Below are 13152 nucleotides of genomic sequence, written 5' to 3' on the forward strand. Positions count from 1 at the left end.
GTGGGAAACAGAGAAGTTCTGGGGCACCATTGACTTCCATAGTATTTTTTTTTTCCTACTATGGAAGTCAATGGAGGGTGAGTAAATGATGACAGAATTTTCATTTCTATCAAATCTATCCCTTTAGAAGGCATGCGTGGTTATAATTAAGCTGTGCCAGTACCTTTCCCTATGTGACAAAACTGTCACTTAAAGGGATAGTTTGGAACTACTTGAGGGTGAGTAAATGACAATTTTCATTTTTGTGTGAACTATCCCTTTAATGATCTTGTAAATGTTTAGTAGTATTTTAAAATAAATGCCTTTTATGTTTGTTTTTTTTTTACTGTTTTTAGGTATGAAGCTGAGGAGTCTGCACAGGCCTAGGAATATCATTTTATCCTGATCTATTCAAGTGTTTTTGTCTATTTTTGTTTAATATTTTGTTTTACCGAATAAAAAAAAAATGTGATTTAGAGATTGAGTTGAAGTCATTTTCTTCACAGTTGAAATATTTTATCATGTAATTTAAAATGTATTGAGCACCACACGAAAATCAACAAATCAGGTCAGGTACAAGTTTCCAAAAAAAAAAAAAAACATTTTAACTTAAGAGTTGGAGTGGTTTGAAAGATGATTTTGCATATTAGCACATTAACTTTATCCAGAGGAATTAATAAAGAAATATAAATGGGGCCCAGTTCCGACCCACTGTGGTCCCACAAAATCCCCACATATGGGCCATTTGTGGGTTCAGAGTAGCCACCCATTTGGGCCCCATAAGGGTTCTGTATGTGGCCCACCTTGGCCCCAATTATTAACAACCCATTTGGGACCCATGTGGGCCCATATAATGAAAATCTACATGGGCCCCACTTAGAGCCCACTATGGACCCATTATGTGCCCCTATGGGCTAACACACATGGGGCCCAAGTGGAGCCGATGGACAAAATTGTATGGGTCCCATTTGGGTTGCCCATCAAAAACCCACATGGGGCCCACGTGGAAATGTTGGCTGGGTTTTTAAAATGACATCATGGTCTGAATCAGACCCTTTCTTCTGACAAACTGCAGCATGAACAACAATGTGTGCAACTTCTCACTGCAAACTGAACTGAAGCATCAGGAAACACTCAATACTATATAACGTGTATACACAGACTATACTACACAGAGCACAGCAGAAAGACATTTGGCAATCAACTTGTAATGTTTCTGCTGGCATGCATGTTCAAATGAATGTTTTAAACAGTGTTCCTGCCGTACATACAACATATCTTAAGGTACTGTATGGATGATACTACCGTTTAAAAAATGCAATGGCACCGGGGGTATTTTTAAGCTTTAGTATCACGATACTACCGTAGTACCGGTGTATGGTGCAACCCTAGTAGGCACCATGTCAGTCAGAGCACAGTTCATTCATAGAGCTCTTTTCTAACGAGCTCATGATCTGAATCAGGCATGTTAAATAAGTGAGACATGCAAAACATGTGGGGGCAGGTCGCCAGGACTGGAATTGAGAACCACTGCTTTAGGATACTGGATTCCAAACACAAAATATACACACAGGAGGAGTCCCAGTGTCGTCGAGATGTCCTCGCTCTCCTCTGTGATTAACTGTCCATCCAACGTGAGCACAGTGTGGTCATACTGTACGAGATGACCTGCCCAAAGCTTCATCTTAGATGTTGGGATGGGCTGGTCTGAGAATGGCCCTGGGGGAGAGGGGATAATAGCATTTATTTGCAAGGCAAACATTAAATTACTTTTAACTACTGTCATACAACTGCTCAAATACTTTTGGCCATGAACTGAAAATGAACAAAATTTCTCTTCAGTTTGATAGCATCCCACATAGCAAATGTGCCAGCTCCGGGCCAGACAATCACTTTTCCCTCGGCCCAAGTACCGCAAAGAATGACGGCCCTGAAGTGGCCCAGAAATGGATTAAAGACAAGGGCCACACGTGGGCCATAACTGGCCCAGATCTCAGCCAGTATTCACCCTTAACTGGCCCTGAACTGGGCCAAAACAGGTTTTATTATTGGTACCAATTCTCAGCCTCAAGTAAACCAGAATCCCCAAATTTGAGCCTTATATAGCCCAGATTCAATACAGAATCTTATATTTGATATTATTGCATTTACTACAATCGCCATTATTCATTTTGTAAAACGTTTTGGTAGTGTACACACAAATTATGCCAATAAAGTACATTAAACTGAATAGAAAATCAGCCTTAAAATTCACAGGTCATGTAACTGTGCAATAAAAAACGTATTGCATTGAAAATGTTTTTTTTAAGAAGAACAAATCAACCAAAATAGAATGAGTGTATAAAGTATACAGTCTATAAGAAAAACGTAACAGAGATTTAACGTTAAGACACGTAATCACAAGAATGTATTGCAGAAATGTCAAAGAGCAGTACCACAGTAGTCCAAATGACGATGCGTTGCAGTCGCGATCCTTTCTGGCGGAATATAATTAGTTTAGTGCGAGGAGCAGGGCATAATTTAACGTATAAGTTGTTAAACGCTGAAAATACTATCTTGATCAACTCCTTGAGGGCGCGCATTTCTTATTCAAAACACGCATCACCGGAAACACGGCATGTCGCAATCTATGACGAAACTGGCGAGAGCCAATGAGCGTTTGATATCGCTGCCGTAAAACTGCTTAACGGCAAGTTTTTCAATTGTTACTATAGCTACAGAGAAAAGAGATATATATTGCCGATGAATGGTTTGAATTTGGATCTTTTCCTCACACAAATCATCACATAGATACCGAGGATTTGAATTTAAAAAAATAATAATAATTTTATGATAATTTTATTTAATGCTTGTGCATGACAGCATGTTAATAAAATTATGTGCCCCTTGGTAAACCAAATAAATATAACAATGATTAAATGATCTCTCTCTCTGAAAAGATTCTAAGATTATTTTTACTGATAATAATAATATATAATCAAATTATAATTAAGTGCAGTTTAATGCAGTTGACTGATTTGCTTTGCTTGCTGTCAACATGATCATTTCAAAATAGTGTTGGCCCAGATCCAGCCCACATCTGGCCCGCATGGATTTCACACGGGCCAGATGTGGGCCGGATCTGGGTCAACACTATGTTGCTGTTTTGACTTGCTATTTCAAAGATTAAATTTAAACAATACTACACTTAATTAATGATTTTATCATATTTTATTTATCTTGTTTTTCATGGGTCACATAATATGCTGTCAGGTCACTGCCTGATCTGGGCCACACTCCTCCCACCAACAATCAGCCCTCATATTGTTTGCTGTGATCCACGCCGTGCCATCATTGCCACACATGGCCCAGCTCTGGCTGAATGGGTACATGCCATTGCCGACAGAAGGCCAGCAGCGCCAGCTTGAGGCCACATTTAGGCCAAGTCCGTTTGCTATGTGGGGTTTGTGTAGACCAACAAACAAAAACTAATGTTTGCATTGAAATCATCTGAATAACAAAATGTGCAATAAGTGTAGTGCTTTGATTAGATTGTGTTTTGCACACTGTAGTCAACCGTTCATGGCTCACCTCAACTTCAAACAGCAACCCTGGGTCCTCCTTGAACAGAGCAGGCAAGAGCAGAATAGCTGCTTCCAACTGTATGCCTTTAAACAAAATAACCTCATTAGATTAACATAACATGGCGAATGCTTTTACCCAGGGGACTCCACGAAACTTGAAGGACTCGGGGTGTCATTACAGAGAGCTGTGTGAGAATTTGTTGGTCCACATCAACATTGGCGTGGTCTCACAGATCCGAAAGGAGCTTATGTTAAGAGGAAGGCAAAGGAGGAAAGACATGTATTAAAATATAGCCATACAGTGGGGCAAATAAGTATTTATTTATAAGTATGCCGAATTTTCAAGTTTTCCCACTTACAAAGAATGGAGAGATCTGTAATTTTCATCGTAGGTACACCTCAACTGTGAGAGACAGAATCTAAAAAAAAAAAAAAAAAAAAATCCAGAAAATCACATTGTAAGATTTTTAAATAATTAATTTCCATTTTATTACATAAAATAGGTATGATACAATAGAAAAATAGAACTTAATATTTGGTACAGGAACCTTTGTTTACAATTACAGAGGTCAGACATTTCCTGTAGTTTTTGACCAGGTTTGCACACACTGCTGCAGGGATTTTGGCCCACAGGTCTTCTCCAGATCTTTCAGGTTTTGGGGCTGTCGCTGGGCAACACGGAGTTTCAGCTCCCTCCATAGATTTTCTATTGGGTTCAGGTCTGGAGACTGGCTAGGCCACTCCAGAACCTTGAAATACTTCTTTCGGAGCCACTCCTTAGTTGCCCTTGCTGTGTGTTTGGGGTCATTGTCATGCTGGAAGACCCAGCCATGACCCATCTTCAATGCTCTTACTGAGGGAAGGAGGTTGTTGCCCAAAATCTTGGTGCAGTCGTCCTGTCCCCTTTGCAGAAAAGCACCCCCAAAGCATGATGTTTCCACCCCCATGCTTCACAGTTGGGATGGTGTTCTTGGGATTGTACTCATCCGATTGTATTTTGGTCTCATCTGACCACATGACCTTCTCCCATGCCTCCTCTGGATCATCCAGATGGTCTTTGGCAAACTTCAGACGGGCCTGGACATGTGCTGGCTTGAGCAGGGGAACCTTGCATGCGCTGCAGGATTTTAATTCATGACGTGTAGTGTGTTACTAATGGTAACCGTTGAGACTGTGGTCCCAGCTCTCTTCAGGTCATTGACCAGGTCCTCCCGTGTAGTTCTAGGCTGATCCCTCACCTTTCTCAGGATCATTGATACTCCACGAGGCGAGATCTTGCATGGAGCCCCAGTCCGAGGGAGATTGACAGTCATCTTGAATTTCTTCCATTTTCGAATAATTGCGCCAACAGTTGTTGCCTTCTCACCAAGCTGTTTGCCTATTGTCCTGTAGCCCATCCCAGCCTTGTGCAGGTCTACAATTTTGTCCCTAGTGTCCTTAGACAGCTCTTTGGTCTTGCCCGTAGTGGAGAGGTTGGAGTCTGATTGATTGAGTGTGTGAACAGGTCTCTTTTAAACAGGTAACAAGTTCAAACAGGTGCAATTAATACAGGTAATAAGTGGAGGATAGGAGGGCTTCTCAAAGACAAACTAACAGGTCTGTGAGAGCCAGAATTCTTGCTGGTTGGTAGGTGATCAAATACTTATTTCATTCAATAAAATGGAAGTTAATTATTTAAAAACCATACAATGTGATTTTCTGGATTTTTTTTTTAGATTCTGTCTCTCACAGTTGAGGTTTACCTACTATGAAAATTACAGATCTCTCCATTCTTTGTAAGTGGGAAAACTTGAAAAATCGTCAGTGTATCAAATACTTATTTGCCCCACTGTAACTCATACAATTAAATAAGGAGGCAATTAACACTCTACTGTACTGAGCATTTTTTAAACTAAAAAATATAACAAAATAACTAAAATATAATAAAATACCTAACTACATAATACTACTATTGTTAGAAATTGCAACAAAATTAAAATAGAAATATAAACTTTTGAACTGCGGGTTTCGTCTGGTCAGAGGAGAACTGACCCCCGACTGAGCCTGGTTTCTCCCAAGGTTTTTTTCTCCATTCTGTCACAGAGGGAGTTTTGGTTCCTTGCCGCTGTCGCCTCTGGCTTGCTCAGTTTCTAGTGATTATCGCCGATTTGATTGCACAGATAATATTTTAACTAAACTGAGCTAGACAATGACATCTCTGAATTCAATAATGAAATGCCTTTAACTGAAAATTGAGTGTTTAATCTTATCATTATACATTACTGACATTCTATCCTCTAATTTGATACTGTTAAGTGCTTTGACACAATCTGTATTGTTAAAAGCGCTATATAAATAAAGGTGACTTGACTTGACTGTTCTACTGGAGAAAAAGTCAACCACATCTTGAATGACCTGAGGGTGAGTAAATTAACAGCAAATTTTCATTTTGGGGTGAACTATCCCTTTAACGTTCTGAATTGTAAATAAGCTACTGTAAATGCTCAACATGCCAATAAAGCTTTGATTATGCTGACTGGAATTTTTACTGGAATGTATGAATTTTATTTCTGCTAATAATAGACCATAGTTACAAATACTATATAGTGTTTCGTTGAGGAATTAATCATTCACGTAATTTCACTTGTAAATGAAAACACAACACGCTCATTTATCATCACACACGGGCATAAATACAATCATAAAGTCACAACTTTATTGGCATTAAGCATTCGCAGTATTTGCAAATAAGGTAGGCTAGCAAATATAGCATAATTACACAAAACATTAACTAGGTAAAGCGATACACAAATTGAAAGGGGAAATAAGCATATATAACAAACATAAAAATATAACTCTATAAGTTAATGTAATAATAATAATAGCCTATACAAATATTAAATTAAATGTTTAATGTTAATAAAAATGTTTTATGATAATCCCGGGTTGCTATGGTCACGCAGGTTTGTTTACGCATTGAACTCGTGACCACAATAAAAATATGTTGTTCCCTCAACATAAGAAGTCGTGGCCACAAGAAATGAATGTCATTCCCTCAACATAGCATCTCGAGGCCACAACATAAGGATGTCATTACCTCGACAAAACGATCTCGTGGCCACGACATAATATCACGTTCCCACGAGTTATGATGTCGTGGCCACGACACAACTAAAGCCCCTTTCACACAGAGATTCCGGAAAATACACGGATAATGTGTTCCGTGATTTGTCCCGGGATCGTTTGATTTTGGTTCATTCACACTGCCAGTGATTTTCCGGAATCTGTGCGTTCACACACATGCCGTAAAGAACCCGTAAAGACACGTGACATTACGATGTGACGGGTAATGTGACGCGTACCGTTTCACTAAAGCTGGCGACGATCTCAGCTTCATTACAGATTGCATATTTTTCGTCACGAACGTTGATCTGCCTTCAAAACACCTGGTAAAACAGTCACACGATAACGTGCCCCAGCCAACACATCCATGTGGGGCCCATAGGGGTTGCAACTGGGCCGATATCTGGGGCCCATCTGGGCTACCCAACTGGGACACAGCTAAATTTGTCCTCGGTTTCGGCTCCATATAGGGACCATACAGGTTAACCAGGTAGCTCCCATTTGGTGCCTATATGAGTCTGCCTACATGGGTTAGTGATGGGACCCAGCTAGGTCTTATGTAGGTCTCTTATGGGCCACAACAAGTATGCACATGGGCTAACATTTGTGTCTTTGGGTTACCTTATTTTACAGTACACCCCTAAATACAAACAATACATTAAATCCACTAAAATGCTAAAGGTATTCAATAAACAGAAACCAGTAGTTCATGCTTTTAAGCAAAGTTTATTTGGAATAATTTAAACATTACTATTATAACTTGTACATTTACAACTTTATAAAACAAGTATAAAACAAAAAAATCTTCATAACTTGTATTCTGCACGCTTTAAACAAGGTTTCGTTGGAATAATTTGAACATGACCATTATAACTTGTGTATTTACAACTTTATAAAACATAAGCATCTTAAAAAAAGTTAAAGTGAAGCTCCTGCCAAACATTATTTGGAATAACTTGTATCGTTTCTATACGCATATCTGAAAACTCTAAAATACATTATTTCACAAACAAACAAACCAACCGTGCAGCCCCTCACACCTCTGTCCTCGCTCTCCCAACGGCCCTTTTAAAAGACAACAAGTAATCAACCACTGTGCCACTTTTTCACAGTTAAAACAGACGATTCTTGTCTTTTTAAAGATTGTATTTCCATTTAATAATCACAAATATCTTAAGACTTACCTATCTTGCTCTCTACTACGAGACTTCGCAGAACGGTTTCCTCCCGTCACCGATTAGCCACTTTGACGCTGACTTTTCTACCTCTTTTCTGGTAATTTGGTTAAGAGAATTTTTTTTCAAGCTTCCTGTAAAACACAAAAAGAATTAAAGATAGATTAAATTCCATATTTAAGCCCTTGCAATAAATAAGCAGTCATCTCCATTTTACATTTTTCAGGATGTACAATAATGGTATCGGATATAATATTCTATCATAAATGGATGTGTGTAAACAGGGCACAGGGCAACATTTAAAGGCATAGTTCACACAAAAAATGTATTTGTCTCATTTAATCACAAATGTCAAAATATGTCCATCTGAAATTTTCTTTAAAAAAATTATAATTTTTATCAGGCAAATATAGGTCATCATTCAATTCATTGCCATTACAGTGAAATAACTGAACATAAACATAAGAGCCTGAAAATTTCAGATGGTTTTTGCATCTGATGTCTTCATTTGTTCTTATTTTATTATCACTTCACTTGTATTAGTGTACTTGTCTTTATTAAAGTTTGAATGTTATTTATTATAAACTCTTTTGTGATCGCTTCACCACAAATGAACAGTTATTTATCACTAAAATAAGCAGTACACCTGGTTCATATTCTCATAATTTTGGGGTATTGCTTGTCCAAATATGGACAATTATTTGCATTCAATCAAACTGATTTGATTCCACTGATTTATGAAGAACAAACTCAACTCTACCAAATAACCTCTGTTTGCACATGAAAGTTAATAATCCAACATCAAGTAAACATACCTTATACAACCTCAAGCAGTTTGAGCCACCGAAACTCTCACTTTCCATGCCGGCCAACAAAATTGAACTCTCTTGATAAGGGGTGGTCCAAAAGGAAGGCCCTCATTCTTCTCGTGGCTTCATCCACAGTACTGCCTCCAATTTCTGCCACCACAGAAAGCTAATGGAAAACAAGATTATTATTATTGGGGAGACAACACAAAAAATTAACCCCGAATAATTGCAATTACATTTCCCCCCAAATCTACTGTGTGTATCAAGTCCATACAAGTCTATTACTCTCAATTCCTATGGAACACTTCCATAATTCCTATACAGTTACCTCTGTAACAGATGTTTTATACTTGTACTACAATTGTGTTGCCTGTGCTACAAACATTCTCTATAGCAAAACAGCTACAGTGCTGTGAAAATGTGTTAGGCCACCATTACATTTGTTATTTTGGAAATGGTATAATGATTATCTCAGAGTTTTTTATTAGAATACAACAAGAAAATACAGATAATTTATAGGCAGTATTAAAAAAAATGAAAAACAAAATGGTGGCCTAAGACTTCTGCACAGTACTGTAACTTAGGTGCAGAAACGTTAAGGTCCAGCCCTGTGAACCTGCTAAATGGTCATGTAAGAACATACCACTTGTTTCTGGAAGGTGGGGTCTGCCAATTTCTGCTCCACTGCATCAACATCCAAGACCGTCCGATTACTTTCTGTAAGAAAAATGCTTATTACTTTAAAAAAAATTAAAATTCTAATTTAGGCAAAAACATTTGTATAGTCATAACAATTTGTATGATTTGTAATAACACCCAAATGCAAACTGTTGCAGATTTATATAAGGCAGAAACTCCTGTTTGTATGATAAATATTAAATATTGTTGTACTATTATTGTATTTTATGTATTGTTAAAAGTACAACAGCCTTGTTTACTGTTCAAATGGAGATCTGTCCCAGGCTAATGTACCTTATTTACACTAACGTTAGCTTCTCTGCTAGAAGCCGTTTCACATCGTCGTCGTAATCTTCCTGTATCGTGAGCACACAGCCCGCTGCCAAACTTTGCAGTTTGAGCTTTTTTAGTGTTTGTTTGTTTGTTTGTTTGTTTGTTTGTTTTAGAGGGCGCAGGGAACATCAATACAGCATTATCGTTTAACGTTAGACATTGGCGCCAGAAATAAGAGGAAAAATATGGCGCGATCTGAGTATGAGGTCTACATTCTAACGTGACAAAAGCCAAACTATGTTTCGGTTAACATCATGGTTTGTAAACAATGTAATTACATGCTCTACATTTTCAGTTTTAAAATTGTAATTCTTACCTTGGTTACACTGACGGCAAACGTCTTCTCTCGAAAATTACAGCAAAGCAGTCAGCGAGTAGTAATGGCGTCGGCGCGATGCAGCGCGTGCTGCGTGGGGGATGGGAATTGCTGAATGAAATCTCGCGGGATCCACACTGCATGCAGATCGAGGCAGGGCTGCATCTCGCGGTAGTTTGATATCGTGGGGAATGGGATCTCGATGGAACTCGAGAGATCTCGAGTTGTCAGCACAATTAAAGTGACAGCATTTTTTTTTTTTTTTTGGCTAAATGAGTGTTGGAATCATAGACTGTAATAAAAAAAAAAAGGAGGGGATTTTTTATTATTATTTTGATTAAAGTAATCCAAGTGTCAAAACAACAACAAAAATAATTTTAGACACATATGTGCATATATATACATGTAATCACCCCATGGGATTAATTATGTTTTCACTTGTATATTTGATAAAACAAATAGGGTCCCATGTGCAGCCCATTTTGAGCCCATGCACACATTTCCCATTAATTACCCAACTGGGAACCACATGGGGAGCCCACCTGGGTTCACCCAAGTGGGCCCCACACTGTAAAAAAAAAAAAGTTGAGCGAACTTAAAAACATTTTTACCAGCTTCAGCAGATTTTGAGTTTGCTCAACTTGTTTTTGTGGAGATTCTCAAATTTTGTTGTATAAACTTAAAACAACAAGTTGAGAAAACTCAAAAATCTGCTGAAGTTTATTGCCTTAAAATTGTAAGTTGGCTCAACTTCTTTTTTTTTTACAGTGCAGATAAGATGCCCACCTGTTCACCCATGTGGGTCCTAGCTGGGTCACCCAAGTGGGCCCCAGATAAGATGCCCACCTGTTCACCCATGTGGGTCCTAGCTGGGCCACCCAAGTGGGCCCCAGATAAGATACCCACCTGGGTTCACCCCACATTAACATGTTTGCTGGGGCGTCATCACTACGTCACACCCTTTACGGTATTGATCCGGCTTTTGTTCACACAGCGCTCGTTCCGGGACTGAACCCGGCAATGTTACTAGGTCCCCAATCCCAATTGTTTGTGTTCACACAGAAGGCACTCCGGCAATTTTCCAGGACCAACGTGCAGTGTGAAAGGGGCTTAAGTGAACCGACCATGTCACCTCGTGGGCACCGTACCAAACCGCTTGTCCTCTGTAGAGTCACAGGATGCTGGATCCTACAAAACAAACGCAGCTGATTTTCAGAAATGCTGTGAGATCAGTGGAGCGCCGTATATCATAAATACACTGACCTTGCCATCTTCACCCAAAAATGAGGTGAGCATATTCATAACATGTTGTGCCTGGCTTGTTTTAGCATCAGTGACTTATAGCAATGTTGTCACAGTGTGTTTCAGGGCTTTGATTTGAACACACTGTTCAGGAGCTGTTCTCAACGACTCACTGCTGGAACTGATTGATTCTAATAGTATGTTTGAGTGTGTGTATTTATGGATCCTCTCAACGTCCTTTTATGAACAAAAGACACTTTGTTCCAGAAGAAACTGCTTTTCATTAGTTGATTATCTAAAAATATTCAGTATAGAAATATCTATGTCTTTCTTTCTTTCTTTGTGTGTGTGTTTATGATCACAGATTATGACTAGATCAGTTTGGATTTGACATTTTTAAAAAACTAATATTTAAATAAATACAAATCTAGTATTTTATAATAAGCAATGTCTTCACCTTTGATAAGTGTAATTTCATTGTGTGAAATGCCACTGAATTATTGTTTGAAAAAAATATTTTTAGACTCTTAAAAGGCAAACATTGTAACAGTATTTACTACATCAGACCCAAATTCACTGACATAAGTTCAGTTTTAACATTTCATAGACATTTGAGGAAGTATTTACAACAGTCAATAGTGAAAATGGCTTTAAAGGTGCAACGGTGCATGACATTCTGGAATACAACTGTCAACACTTGAATGAATAAATAATACAAAGAAATCAAACAAGAACATTTAACATCCATTCAGTTCACTGCATTATAATAATTGTCATTTAGACATTTCAGATTAACTTCTATTAAATGTAGGAATACAAAGGAAAACAGACAGACAGCGAGAGTGTTCAGAAAACTGTCCTGTTTGGTGGTATAGAATTTAAAGAATATATCTTATCAAAGTTTTATTTTTAGTGCCTCCATAGCAGACGTGAGGGTTTTGTCAGTGCTGGAGTAACTGTCTAATTTATCAAACATTAAAAAACAAAAAACAAATTCACTATTACTCTCTGGTGTTGGGCTCAAATCACTTTCACACATTTAGATATTCTCATCATGGCAGGTTTGACATGGTGCCAAACGTCACTGCTTCTCGAGTGATTATCCGTCATTATGCATATATGTGAATGAGATTGGAGAGTGTTTGCGTTGTGTGGCTTTCCCTTCTCTGTGTGACCTTATCTTACTATGAACAAAGGTGATAGATTCCTTGAGCCACTTATTTTTATGACAACAGTCTCATAGTTTGGCTTGAAGGGTCAGATGTGTGGATTGTGCTTGACTGCAGATGAAAGAGGATGTAAAAAATATGCACGCTACAGTGGACTACCCAGCTAACAGGAAACATTCTCACAACATTCACAAACATTACATACATGTTAGGACAAAACATTCTTAATGTAATGGATATGGAACGCTTATAATGCTTATATCTTTATTAATATTTGATATACTACGTTCTCATTACATTGAGAAAACGTTATCAGAACAACATTTTTGGAATAACCTTATGATGTTATTTGTACTTGAACGTTATACATTTAAGGAACGTTTTGTAAATAACATTCTAATCATGACAAGAAAACTGGACATTTTAATGTTCCTAGAACATCACAAATAAACATTGAAATACAATAATATTTTGGGTAAAAATACAATTAGCAGAACATTCTAAAAATGCTTTTGTAACCTTTAGGTAAAGTTTTAATCAGATAAAGAAAACTGGACATTTCAACATTTTGGAAACATATCAAAACAATGTTCCCACAACCTTTTTTATAACTTAAAGGGGTCATATAATGCCCATTTTCCACAAGTTGATATTATTCTTTACGGTCTAAATGAAAACTCTGTAACATAGTTTGATTAAAATTTCTCATTGGTAGTCTCGTCAGAGCAAGCAGTATTGTGTCATTCTACTTTAAATGTTAATGAGCTCTGCTGACTCCGCCCCTCT

At 37.9% G+C, this 13152-nt stretch overlaps 2 long non-coding RNA genes across 2 annotated transcripts; both read right to left on the minus strand.

Annotated features, from left to right (window-relative positions):
• Positions 1-878: 878 nt before the first annotated feature.
• LOC131527609 (uncharacterized) lies at positions 879-3941 on the minus strand. The gene is made up of 4 exons (XR_009267704.1): positions 3902-3941; positions 3722-3787; positions 3550-3626; positions 879-1698 (listed from the first exon to the last, which is right to left on the minus strand). It is a non-coding gene; the product is annotated as an uncharacterized LOC131527609 (long non-coding RNA).
• Positions 3942-7418: 3477 nt separating this feature from the next.
• On the minus strand, positions 7419-10181 carry LOC131527470 (uncharacterized). The gene is made up of 5 exons (XR_009267657.1): positions 9956-10181; positions 9272-9345; positions 8635-8794; positions 7829-7953; positions 7419-7709 (listed from the first exon to the last, which is right to left on the minus strand). It is a non-coding gene; the product is annotated as an uncharacterized LOC131527470 (long non-coding RNA).
• Between the last annotated feature and the right edge of the window lie 2971 nt (positions 10182-13152).

The sequence above is a fragment of the Onychostoma macrolepis genome, chromosome 20 (genome assembly GCF_012432095.1).
Source record: "Onychostoma macrolepis isolate SWU-2019 chromosome 20, ASM1243209v1, whole genome shotgun sequence".
Taxonomy (NCBI): Eukaryota; Metazoa; Chordata; class Actinopteri; order Cypriniformes; family Cyprinidae; genus Onychostoma; species Onychostoma macrolepis.